The sequence below is a fragment of the Anneissia japonica genome, unplaced genomic scaffold (genome assembly GCF_011630105.1).
Source record: "Anneissia japonica isolate Jap-2015-1 unplaced genomic scaffold, ASM1163010v1 scaffold7731_len1735946_cov199, whole genome shotgun sequence".
Classification (NCBI taxonomy): Eukaryota; Metazoa; Echinodermata; class Crinoidea; order Comatulida; family Comatulidae; genus Anneissia; species Anneissia japonica.
The window spans coordinates 222197-234317 of NW_022758997.1; positions in this window are offsets into that span (position 1 = coordinate 222197).

Below are 12121 nucleotides of genomic sequence, written 5' to 3' on the forward strand. Positions count from 1 at the left end.
AAAACAACAGTTTTGTGGTAGAGAAGGTGCAGTCTGACAGAAGGGTGGCATGCCTTGAAGTTTATCATGTACTGTAGGTAAACCTAAGTATTTCTTCATTTTTTGATGATGCAATAAATATTTGAATCACACATGATGCTTATAAGATAGAGTTTATTTGGCATTTTCTTGATACAGTACATAGTTGTGATTTAGTACCCTATCATTAACATGGGGTTGTCCATACCACCTGGGGACAGCACCCCTCTGTTTGATCGTCCCTCCAACATTCAACCTTTGCCCTCACATTTTTCTTAACAGTAATGTACACATCTGTTAATGCTACTGTGATAATGAAGCACATGCAGTTTCAGACTCATTTCATGGGTCAATACCAGGTATCATGTTGCTTGCTACTTTCACCTGTGGATGGTCAGACCTATTTTAATTTTTAATCAGCCAAGGAATTTAAGACTTGCTTCTGCGGACCAATACAATGTGCATGTTGAGACCTTCCCTGCGGACGGTCAGAAAAAAGCAACTTTAATCAACTGTGGAATTTTAAACTTGTTCCTAAGGACCAACAAAATGAACCAAGCTTATTTCTAACTTCCTTCCTGATTGGTCAGATTAATTTAATCAACTGACTTTGAATTCCAGATATGTTTTGAAAAAAAATTAAAATTTTACCATGTCCCTAAAATTTCTGTGAACAGTCAGGACAAGAATTGTATTAAAATAAAACACCATCTCTTAATTACTATGGCTAAAATAAAATGAGCAATAAAAATTGGTTATCAGACCATGAAACGTGAGTGAAATATAATTTCCACAAATGGTGTAAAGTACAGTATTATGTTATTAATATGTTTATACAAAATAACACAGTACTCACTGAGAAAGAAATTTGATGGACTATTTGGAAGATTCAAAAACTAGTGATGAATTGATTGTTGAGTACTCTAATCCTCAAATAAAATACCACCAAAGATATTAAGAAAAATCATATAATTATCATATTCTGAAGGTAAGGTAATGATAGTACTGTAGGTAGTATAGACATATTGGAGATGATGGTGATGGCTTATGAAGATGATGGTACTACTAATGATGGTGTCAATAATAATGAACACAATGATGTTGGTCATTACAGGGATTTTGGCTGGTTGCCAACTGCAAATATCTCGACAACCTCATTATTTTGACATCAATAATAATAATGTATGTATTTAAAATGCTTACATTTATCATCATTGTTAAAAAGATATTTTATTAAAAATGTTGAATGTTTACCTTTGTATCTTGGCTTTGCATTTTTATTACCAGGCAACCCACTGTTCTTGCAGTCTGTCGGGCTGCGTGTGGTGCTGTTGATAGCATAGTGGGCGTTTGGAGATGTTGCGCGATGAATTGAATCAGGCTCGTAGCTTTGATCGCAGCAGTCAGCCATTGTTCTTTGAATCATTATAGAAGTAGTTTTATCAGCTGCTCAGAGAAGACCCGCAATTATACCGTCCTATGGAGAGGATGAAAAACTGACATTTAGTTATTTCAACAAATAATACCGACGAGCAAGTTTTATTCCAGAATTACCGAACGGATCATGTTTGAGTAAGATGTGCTATTCACAAAAAATACAATAGCTATCATATTTATAAACAAGAAAGGCAAAATGTTATCTAAATCACATCAGGTCAGAAATTGTCATAGCAACCAGCAGAACAGATTTTTAGGATTAATTGTTGAGAAAACTTGAAAATATGGATAAGAAATGTGATGACAAATATATCCATTTTAAATTGCTATGCTCAAAAACTACATAAAATATTTATATCATCATGGTTTTAACATCTGCTCTATATAACTCAGAAGCAGTGTTTTCTATGAAACATACAAAACTAATACAGTAATTAGCAAAATAGGTATGACAAAAAAATATCAAAATACAATATTGTATAAAGTATCTATATATCATTATATGTTTTAATAGTTTAATTATATTATTCACATTCAAAATATTACACCTATAATATATATAAAGTTGGAAACTTTCCATATTGTTAAACAACTAAACTACAATCAGATTATTACATGACTGACAAAAACATACAATCAAATAGCACCTGGTAACTTGACTTGCACTTGAAGAAGAGTACTACTTTAGTGCGACTCTAAAGCTATGTCAACAAGCTTCAATTAAAGGTACCATTTCTCAATTAATTTAATTACACGAGTGCAGCTAGCTTTAAAAACATTGAAGTTCACTTTCTTCCCTCTCTCTCTAATTCACCTTTTAACGACTCGTTGGGAACCACTGCGCTAGCACGTATAAAACACATTTAAAATCAGTACTTTGCATTTTGCTTTAATTACTGTATCATTATAGTACTTAGCAACGGTGCAGTAGCTTTCCAAACAAAATGTCATTATTATCCACCTACTGTAGTGTGCAGCAAGTACCCAAACAACTTTTCAGAACCTACAGTTTCCCTACCAACTACCTCGCAGTGGTCCCTAACAGCCCCAATCTCCTTGCAGTACCTACCTACAATACCAAATACCTTCCTTCTTCCAGTCAAAATAAACTGCCTTCTACTGTACCACAAACATACATGCCAAGTTCGACTAATTTGAAGCGCTCTGCTGGGGGAGGGTGTCCGGGACATGCCTCTCCCCCACCTCGCACCCAAATGTTTTTCCCTCGATACCTGGAAATACATTCTTTGCTACTTTATGGTTGTATTTACAACTTTTTTTGTGTTTGAATGTATAATAACACAACCATCCTACTTTGAGTACATTAGATGATGAATATTTAGCGAGAGAGCTAGAAATTATACATACATTTCTTATTATAGGCAATATCATTTATGCATGAGATATTGGTCCGTGAGAAGGTGAGGTAGACTTTAAGTGCTTGAGCCTCACTCCAAATATGTGAGCCTTGACGTGTATGCACAAACTACCTTCTTTCTACTACAGTACAGTACAGTACCTACAGTGTCAAATCTCCCTTATAAAACTACATCCCTGTACAACTATGCCAAAGCACCTTCCAATGTTTGGTGTGTTGTCGAGTTGTGGCTAACAGGAGATTCGCCAGTCCCATAGGAGGCTTCAGTAACCTTTTATCAACAGTACCATCTCATAACCTTTCAAAGCTCTCCTTCGAATGCTCACTAAATTTTATTACCACATGGGCGTAGGACCCATGACAGCAAATTAGGTCCACCAAGTGTTTTAAAATACTACAAATGTCCATTAAGTTTTCATTATAAGGATTTAGTTCCGTGTTTAAAATTTGTTCACCCCCAGGTTGTTTCACACCCCCTTCCCCAACCAAACCAACTTCTGCCCCATTACCAAATGACTTTTATGTTAGTAACCAGCTAATTCTTCGACATCATCTACCTCCCATTTCTACTACCTTACAACCTATAAACAAAACTATATAATTTACTTGAATTTTTATAATTACATGATTAAGTATTTTCAGTGGTATGTAATAACAATGTTTTATGATGTATGCACTTATTTCATTTGTGAGATATATTTTAAACCTACAAGAATCTCTATTTTGGACAAAAAAAAAAAAATCATCAACAACTAGTACACCTTCTACCCGCACCCAAATACAGCTCTAACTTAAAGTCAGACTCCGGAGGAAAAACATTTTTGATATGTTGTAGATCTGATTTTTCTAACACAGAAAAAAGTTGTTTGACAAAGAACTTAGGAACGGTGAATGAGATACAGATTTTAGAATATTTAAAACTGGGGGAAAAAGGTGCGAAATTGGGCGGTTACGCCCCTTTTCCCCCAGTTTTTAAATATTCAAAAATCTGTATCTCATACTGTTCCCCAGTTCTTTGTTAAACAACTGTTTTCTGTCTTAGACATATCAGTTCTACAACATATCAACAATTTTTTTTCCTCCGGAGCCTGACTTTAAGTACATATTTCCTATCCTCAAGAACTATCAGTATCAGTACCTATGGGCACTTAAATACTCCCTTCCCTTATTGTACCATCTAATACCAACTCACAGTAACATAGTATGCACAACCAAATAAATTGCCATGCCTAATTTGTTTTAGCAATACCTTCTTAGCATTAGGAAGATTTGGTCAAGAGAAAACAATAGTACAGCAGTTTCAAGAAAGACGACTACTCTGATTCGGACATGTCTGAAGAATGCAAGGGAATGAATGTATAGTACAGTAGCTATGAATGTAGAATGTAGCTATGTCAAGGGTCTGGAAAGATACCGATGTTCTACCAGAACAGTGGAAAGATGTGCACAAGACCGTACCAAATGGTGATACTGGGTCAAAACTGAGACAGCAAAGGGCAAGCGCTGCCTAAGCAGATATACTGTACCTTTGTAGTTTCCCACCAAATTCTCCCTCCAAGTTTCTTTCAGTTTCCTGTAGTATTATATTAGGCTACCTACTGTACCTTATTATCCTTCCAACGGACCACGTACATTCTTTTCTGATTGCCCATCTAAATTCCTGCATCAAAGTACTGTACATACTGTACTACCTAATATAAGTCTACCAGCACGTATCTAATTCAACAACAATCAGATGGCGAACTTAAAAACTTACCAAATTTCTGCTACACAGCCAGCTTAACAATGGCAAGTCACAAGTTGTTAAAATGAAAAGTACAAAGACAGTATAAATAGTCTTTCAGTACATAAGTTTTTACAACAATATGATGTATTCTGTACAAATAGAACTAGTTAATTCACAACGGGGATGAACTTTTAGGCTCGAAAAAGTAGAGCACTTCTACTAGTAAAATTAAATGAGAAATTATATGGATGTAATAACTTCTGAGAACAGTGACAGAAAAAGTTTAGTGGAGATTAAATTTCTACAAAAACACTACAAAATCTATTGTTCTCTTGTGTTCAAGAATCTGTAATTTAGGTTAGTTCAAATAATGTGAGTTCACATGATTTTGTATGCTTTAATAAACATCACTGATAAACGGGGCATTACTTTACCTTCAATTCTTATATTTATCTGTAACAGAAAACGCATTTATTTTAATCAACTGACAGTTTTTTTCCCCAAGCCAATCAGGAGACCCTGAAGAGGCATTCCATTTAATATGCAAATATTTATACAAATGAGCTATGCAACGCATAGACCAGAGCTTGTCATTTCAAGCGATGTGTAAACATGATGGATGATCTAGAAACTAAGCAAAAAATATGCCTCTGACATCGGTTCTAATGAGTAAGAAAATACATCGTAGATGATGCCTTCGTATAAGAAAAAAAAAACAAGATGCATATTGAGATTCAAGGTTACAGGAAATATAGCGGAGAGATGACAAAAGCATGAATAACTAGTTCAACAAAGCAGAGGGTGGACACTCAGAGGCCTAGAAACAAGCAGATGCAGAAAACTCGCGCAGGCATATTTTAATAAATAGCTAAGCATTGTGATTCTTTATCATCACTGTATAATTTTATTCTTAAATAATTGCTACAACCTTCAATTTAAAGATAGCTTCAAGTGGAACAGGTCGAAGGCTTTCGTTGTTGAATGATGTGATTTCTTCTCATTCATCATCCACCATTCTTTAACATTAAATGTAAACTAGAACACCAGGTAAACTCACTGGGTTTTTTTCAAAATTTATTTCCAGTATAATCATTTCATTAAAACATACTTCATTGTCTTTGATGACACCATTACTGGTCCTAGATGCTACTATCGCCATATAAAGCCTACTTACTGTACAAATCCAATTATAATTTCTGATTTAGAGCGTCCATAAAAATAATAACCAAGTTGAAGATTCAGTTGGTTATTGATAGTAATAATGATTTTAGAATTAGTATTGTAATAGTGGATTTTGAGTATAATACTTTCTTTCAACTTTTTTTTATATCATTTGTTATTTGAAATATTAAATGGTTATTAAATACTATTGTTGGTAATTTGAAATACCATATTATGTTAGTTCAAACTACAGCAAAATTTCCTAAAAAATCATAGAGGCATTGGAAGCAACATAAAGGCACTGAGCATATAAAATGGAGTTACTGGACATATAATGCATTGATGAAAACATGAAGGCATTGGTGAAAACATGAAGGTATTGATGAAAACATGAAGGCATTGGTGACAACATGAATGCATTGGTGAAAACGTGAAGGCATTGTTGAAAACATGAAGGTAATGGTCAAACATGAAGGCACTGGCGAAAACATGAATGCATTGGTGAAAAAATGAATACATAAGTGAAAACATGAAAGCATTGGAGAAAACATGAAGGCACTGGTGAAAATCTGAATGCATTGGTAAAATTATGAAGAAATTGGTGGAAACATGGAGGCATTATTGAAAACATGGAAGCACTGGTAAAAACATTGAAAAATTGGTAAAAACATGGAAGCAAAACAAGAAGTAATAGAAACATTGAGGCAAGTGTTGGTATTGGAGTTAACATGAAGGCACTGCAAACAACAGAGGGGAATTGGAGACAATATGGGAATATTAGAAAAATACATGGAGAAATTGGAAACATCATTTGAATCATTGGAAATAAGATGAGGAAAACTGGAGATTGAATGGAGTCATCTGGAGATAACACAAAGGAACTTAAGAAATAAATAACTATACAGTACATATTTCACTTGAAGAACTATAATTCAAAATGAATAAGAGACAAAACATCTGCACTCTACTTACTAACTCTTGCGGATATTGATAATATGTCGGTCTTTACATACATGTGCATAATGCCAGACAACTATGTACTTTACAGTACACATCTCAGTGAGTGCCAAATCAAATACAGGAAAATCAACCAATAACAATTAATAAGATTCAAAATTAGTATTAATTGTTATTTTTTCATCTTATAATAATATCAAATAAGAAATAAATATTCATATTCATATATTAATAGACATAAGAAATGGTTCAGGAATAAAGGACAACATTCCCACATAAAATCACATACCATATTGTATTTTATCATTCTTTTTTTTTCTTTCTTTTCCTAAATATCTTGACGAGGGAGAAGAGGTAGATGTGAATAAAATTGTTTATTAAGGCCATGCACCACACTGTCACAGAATTTTTATCTTCCAATAAATAATTTTAAAAAAAATTGTAACTCTTTAAAAAAAATGAATAGCTCTAAGTAATAAAATTGCCAGAAAATATAGATGAGCTTTCACTGCAAACACTTACACTATAACACAGCTGGAAAGAGACAAGGCTCTAAATCCTAGATTTTATAAATTGCCCACACTTATAAAATACCCATTTATTCTGGTCAGTTGTCATGACCATAGAAAGGTGACAGGCAGTAAAAACAGAGAATGAATCACACATAGCTACCTGTCTAGACTGGCTGCAGGGTAAAACATATCAGTGAGGTGGACAGTTAAGCCATTTACAATAGAAACAAATATAACTACTATAAGAATACATCATTACTTAATCATATATTTCAGTCTAATTTTTCTGACATATTGTACCTACTTTAAGAATGCAATAGTGGGCTGGTAATCAATAAGCTACAATAACATTGTACAGAATAATAGTATTAACACACTACTTTTAATTAATAAGACAAATAATTATTCAGTATTATATTGACATTTAACCAGTTAAAACGAAAACAGGCTAGCAAGTAGCAAATTATATAAAAACGATTTAGCATTATTTTACACTTTGTTTTAACTATTAATAATACAAAGACTATACAACTATTATTACATTATTGTATTGGTTATATTAAAAATGCAAAATATCTTACGGTAAAAGCAGAAATATGATATGTACTTGGATTAACTCAATGAAGCTATCAAAGTGATTGAAAAATCATAAAACGAGAGACAAAATTAAGTTGATATGAATGACTACAGTGCCTGGTGGCAAGTGATGAAGCATGTGATTACAATATTCTCGCCTGACGAGCGACAGTGTTTTACAAGTTAATCAACACTGATCCCTGACCCGTTATACCGAAGCAGTAACTGACTTCACTAAGATTAACTAAAATCCGACAACTCACTCGATTATTATTATTATCATCCCTAATGTTTATCTATGTCTCCTTATCCAATTTGACTACTGTATAAAGACAGGTCATTAGGCTAGGTAGTAGTTCATTTTGTTAGATGATAAGCAAGTCAAAGGACAGGAAACAAGTAATAATGGGATATCATCAGCCAGTAAAAGATAATTCTCCTAGGAGTGTATTAAGTACACACTATCTGTTGCTCCATCCAAATTTTGTTCAGGCTCGTAACCAGTCTGAGTATCGAACGAAGGGGATAAATTAAAAAATTGGAACAGAACTCACTTTGTGCACAGGAAAAGGAGGTGGCCCCATAAGTCGTCCCAGGAAAATGATTATAGATGTCCGGAAAATGCTTTTATCTAGCATCCATAGAGGATTTTACAAAAGCATGAAACCAATAATTATTTTTTAATTTTAAAGGCAATAACGTAAGCATATAATATTGCACCATTACATTATCAAATTCCATTTAAGCGAAACTATCAGTTCTTAGAGGTACAGGTATCTTCCAATTCCCTTTGCCCTGGTTATGGGGGCCTATGTTCATGTTGTTAACATTACATTACTATTATTTCGTTTTAATATCTAGGACCATTTCCTCATGTGTTTGTTGGTCTGCATATATACCTTCATCGTCTGACCAATTTACTCTAGTACTTATTTATTACAACAAAATTGAAAAGCAAAGCTCATGTGACTTGTGGCTTGACCAATCAATTCATTTCTTTTGTAAAAGACCAAGTTAAAAGGAAGGCCCATGTGACTTAAAAGCAAGGCCTGACCAATCAATTTATTTCTTTGCATTTCTATTACTTAAATTGAAAGATATTTTCCTATGATATTATAGCTACAGTAAACAATTCCATTTTTTCACATGGACAACAAATTTAGAAAGCTCTAACTAAAATATTAAAAGATGAAAAAAACGGAGACAAGTTTTGAAAAGTATATACAGCAGAACCTCTTTTTTACGTACCCTAGTTACACAAACTCTCAGTTTTATGTACGCCTCGTACCAACGATGACGTTATCAAAACCCCAAAATATTAAAAACAAACGGCCCTTTTCAGGGTCAAGATAAAGTAAAAAGAGATTTGTTACTTTCTGTCTGCTTATTATTTCAATACTATAATAACCATGCAGAGTATTTGCATTAAACAGCATCGTTGATTGTGTCTAATTAACAGGCTATTATAATCTAAAACTGAGCGAGATCAACAACTACCGACGGTGCTCAAAATAATTTCTTTTATACTTAGCTTAGTGTGGAAAACTCGTCTGATCAAATTTTCTACACAAAGTTTATTATAGCTGGATAGGCATAATTTTTTAGTTTTAGTTTGTCTCAGCAGGCTCAGACAATACCTCAGCTCTATTGTTTAGAAGCCATGATGAAAGGGAATTCCCAAGTTATACCTTTGTCGTATACAGTAGGTAATCTTACAATATTTTCATGTTCTTTAGTTTAAAGAAAGATATAAAGTAATGAATTAATACACTAGAAACATGGTTTATTTGAACATCGTAAACTGAAGATACTAAAGCCTCTTAATAAATGTCTATATGATAAAGAAAAATGAAATGTAAAATTAATATAAAAGTTTAAAAGCAAAGAAAAAGTGAATTATTAATATATATATGTATATATATATGATAGTAAATACGTTGTAATATATGGTGCCACGTATGTTCCACATAGATAATCGAAAAAAAAATGATTTCGTTGATTACGGGCCTAGGCCTAGAGAGGCTACAGTATTGTAGTCAACGGATAGGAATGGAAAGATTGTGCTTACAATTACGCATATTTGGGCGAGCAAAGAGTATTTGCATTTTATTTTGCCTATCTTTCCCATCTATGTCAGGTCTGTCATAAACAAATATACATAAAAATAAATAATTTAAATAAAATTAATTAATTCAAATAATAATGCAGAAAAAGGCTACATCTACACTCTGCAGGTGGGAAACGGTGCCGAGAGCAGCTCTACCAAGAGATGGATATGTGCGCCTAATAAGATGACATTATTATTATTATTATTATTATTATTATTAACTATGTATATTGTGAATGTTTTAAATATTTTTTTAAAATTTTATTTGTCTTCTTTACATTTTTTTGCCAAATATTCATAGGAATTTTTCTATTATTTTTTTTTATTTGTACTATCTTTTTTACAAATACTCATAAAAAGAAAAATCCTAAAAATATGAATTATGCATCAAATGAAAGCTTATTTTATTAGGAACATTTGTTTCTTGAAACATTTTTGTTGTAAAATATACAGAAAGTACTCAAAAATTCATCAGAAAGGCGTACACTCAAAACCTATACTGCAAAAGAATCCGGGAATCAAGGGTTTGCACTGCAAAAAGAATCCGGGATATATAGGATTAAGTGAAAAACAGTGCTTTAATCATTTTATGGGCAGAATTATCTCATAATTATACCCATACATGGACATCAGATGACACATCACACCATATATGGGCAAACTCATAGATTTTCATCACATAATACATAATAGTGTAGAGAGTCTGACAAAAATTGGTTCACTGCTTCTTTCTTCACGATGATAAATAGCCTTCAGCTGTATTAATGAATGCCAGTTATACAGAGTAACAATGTACATAATAGTTAATTTCCCTCCTATAATTTGTGAGTTTAATTGTTATTTGATCTGAATGAAGAAAAAATGGCAGAGATTTAGATAGAAATTATACCAATACAGTAATCTTTAATTAGTCCTTAATTTTCATTATTAGTGAGGCCCAGAAAAATATTTTATTTAATAAGAAATCAAAATTTAGACATTCACTATCAGAATATGTTTATAATATTTTAAGTACAAAATACAATATAGAGAGGGCATCTTTCTACTGACTGCACGTTGACCAAAATATCGCATCATGTTGAAATTTATTGATTTTATAGATATAATTTAAGTTGATATAAAAATATACTGGTACTTGGTAATAGGTTAGATACAATATTCTAATCATCATTTTAAATTACTGTACTTTCATACAAATCTCCATTTTGCTCTCCAATTTGGCACAGAGGCTAGCTGATAAAATCGAACACCCAAACAAATTGTATTTTTACAATTAAAGATGATTTGTATAATATATTTCTATATTAAATGGTTATAATCATTGTCGTTTATGAAAAACAAGCTGAAACACAAATTCAAATGATACGTATAGAAATAAATCTCCAATCAATGTGTTTTCATGTGCAGTCGAAGCATGGTCGAAGTACAGTAACTATTTTCCATTGTACAGTAATATTAAACTGAAAAGAAATCAAATTTATTTAATTTCCCAGTTTGATAGATCAAGTTACAATGTGGGTAGGCAACATATAATGTGAGTAATTGAAATCACTATAGTGACTACAAAAGCAATGTTGATGAATATCAGTTATTATTTTCATGGTCATCGTTGAAACAGGATGCTACACTATGCCATGAAAGGTGCACAAATACAGAAAAATCCCTTCTTGTTTGTGGTAGAATCCATTGTTTCCTGGATTTTAAATTAATCTTTCTTATAAAAAAAGAATCTATAATGTCATAGGGAATGAACAATACAAGCAGTATATATTCAAGGCTAAAGCAACTGACTAAAGGCAAAATTTAAAAATCTGGAATCATGTTTTATCTATATGGATTATCTTTTATTCTATAATATTTCAATCCATTTAAAAATATTATAAAGGTGGTAACCTATCCAATGAAGGCACCAATATAAGACATATATATATAAATCAAACTACAAAAATGAACTTGGCTTACTTCATCATGTTTATTCTCAGACTACAAATCTGTTTCATATGGCAAGCAGGGCTGGCCACACTCGTCAGGTCCATCTACAAAACATATATATATATATATACATATATATATATATATAGATTAAAAGGCAAAATACTGGAAAACAACAATGCTGTGGGAAACAATGGCTGGATCTCAGTAGAGATACAAAAATGATAAGCAACAGCTAAAATGTAAACGTAAGTAAACAGCCAGAAATAGAACCAGAGCTTTCGGACAACACTAGTCCTTCCTCAGTGGCGAGTGAG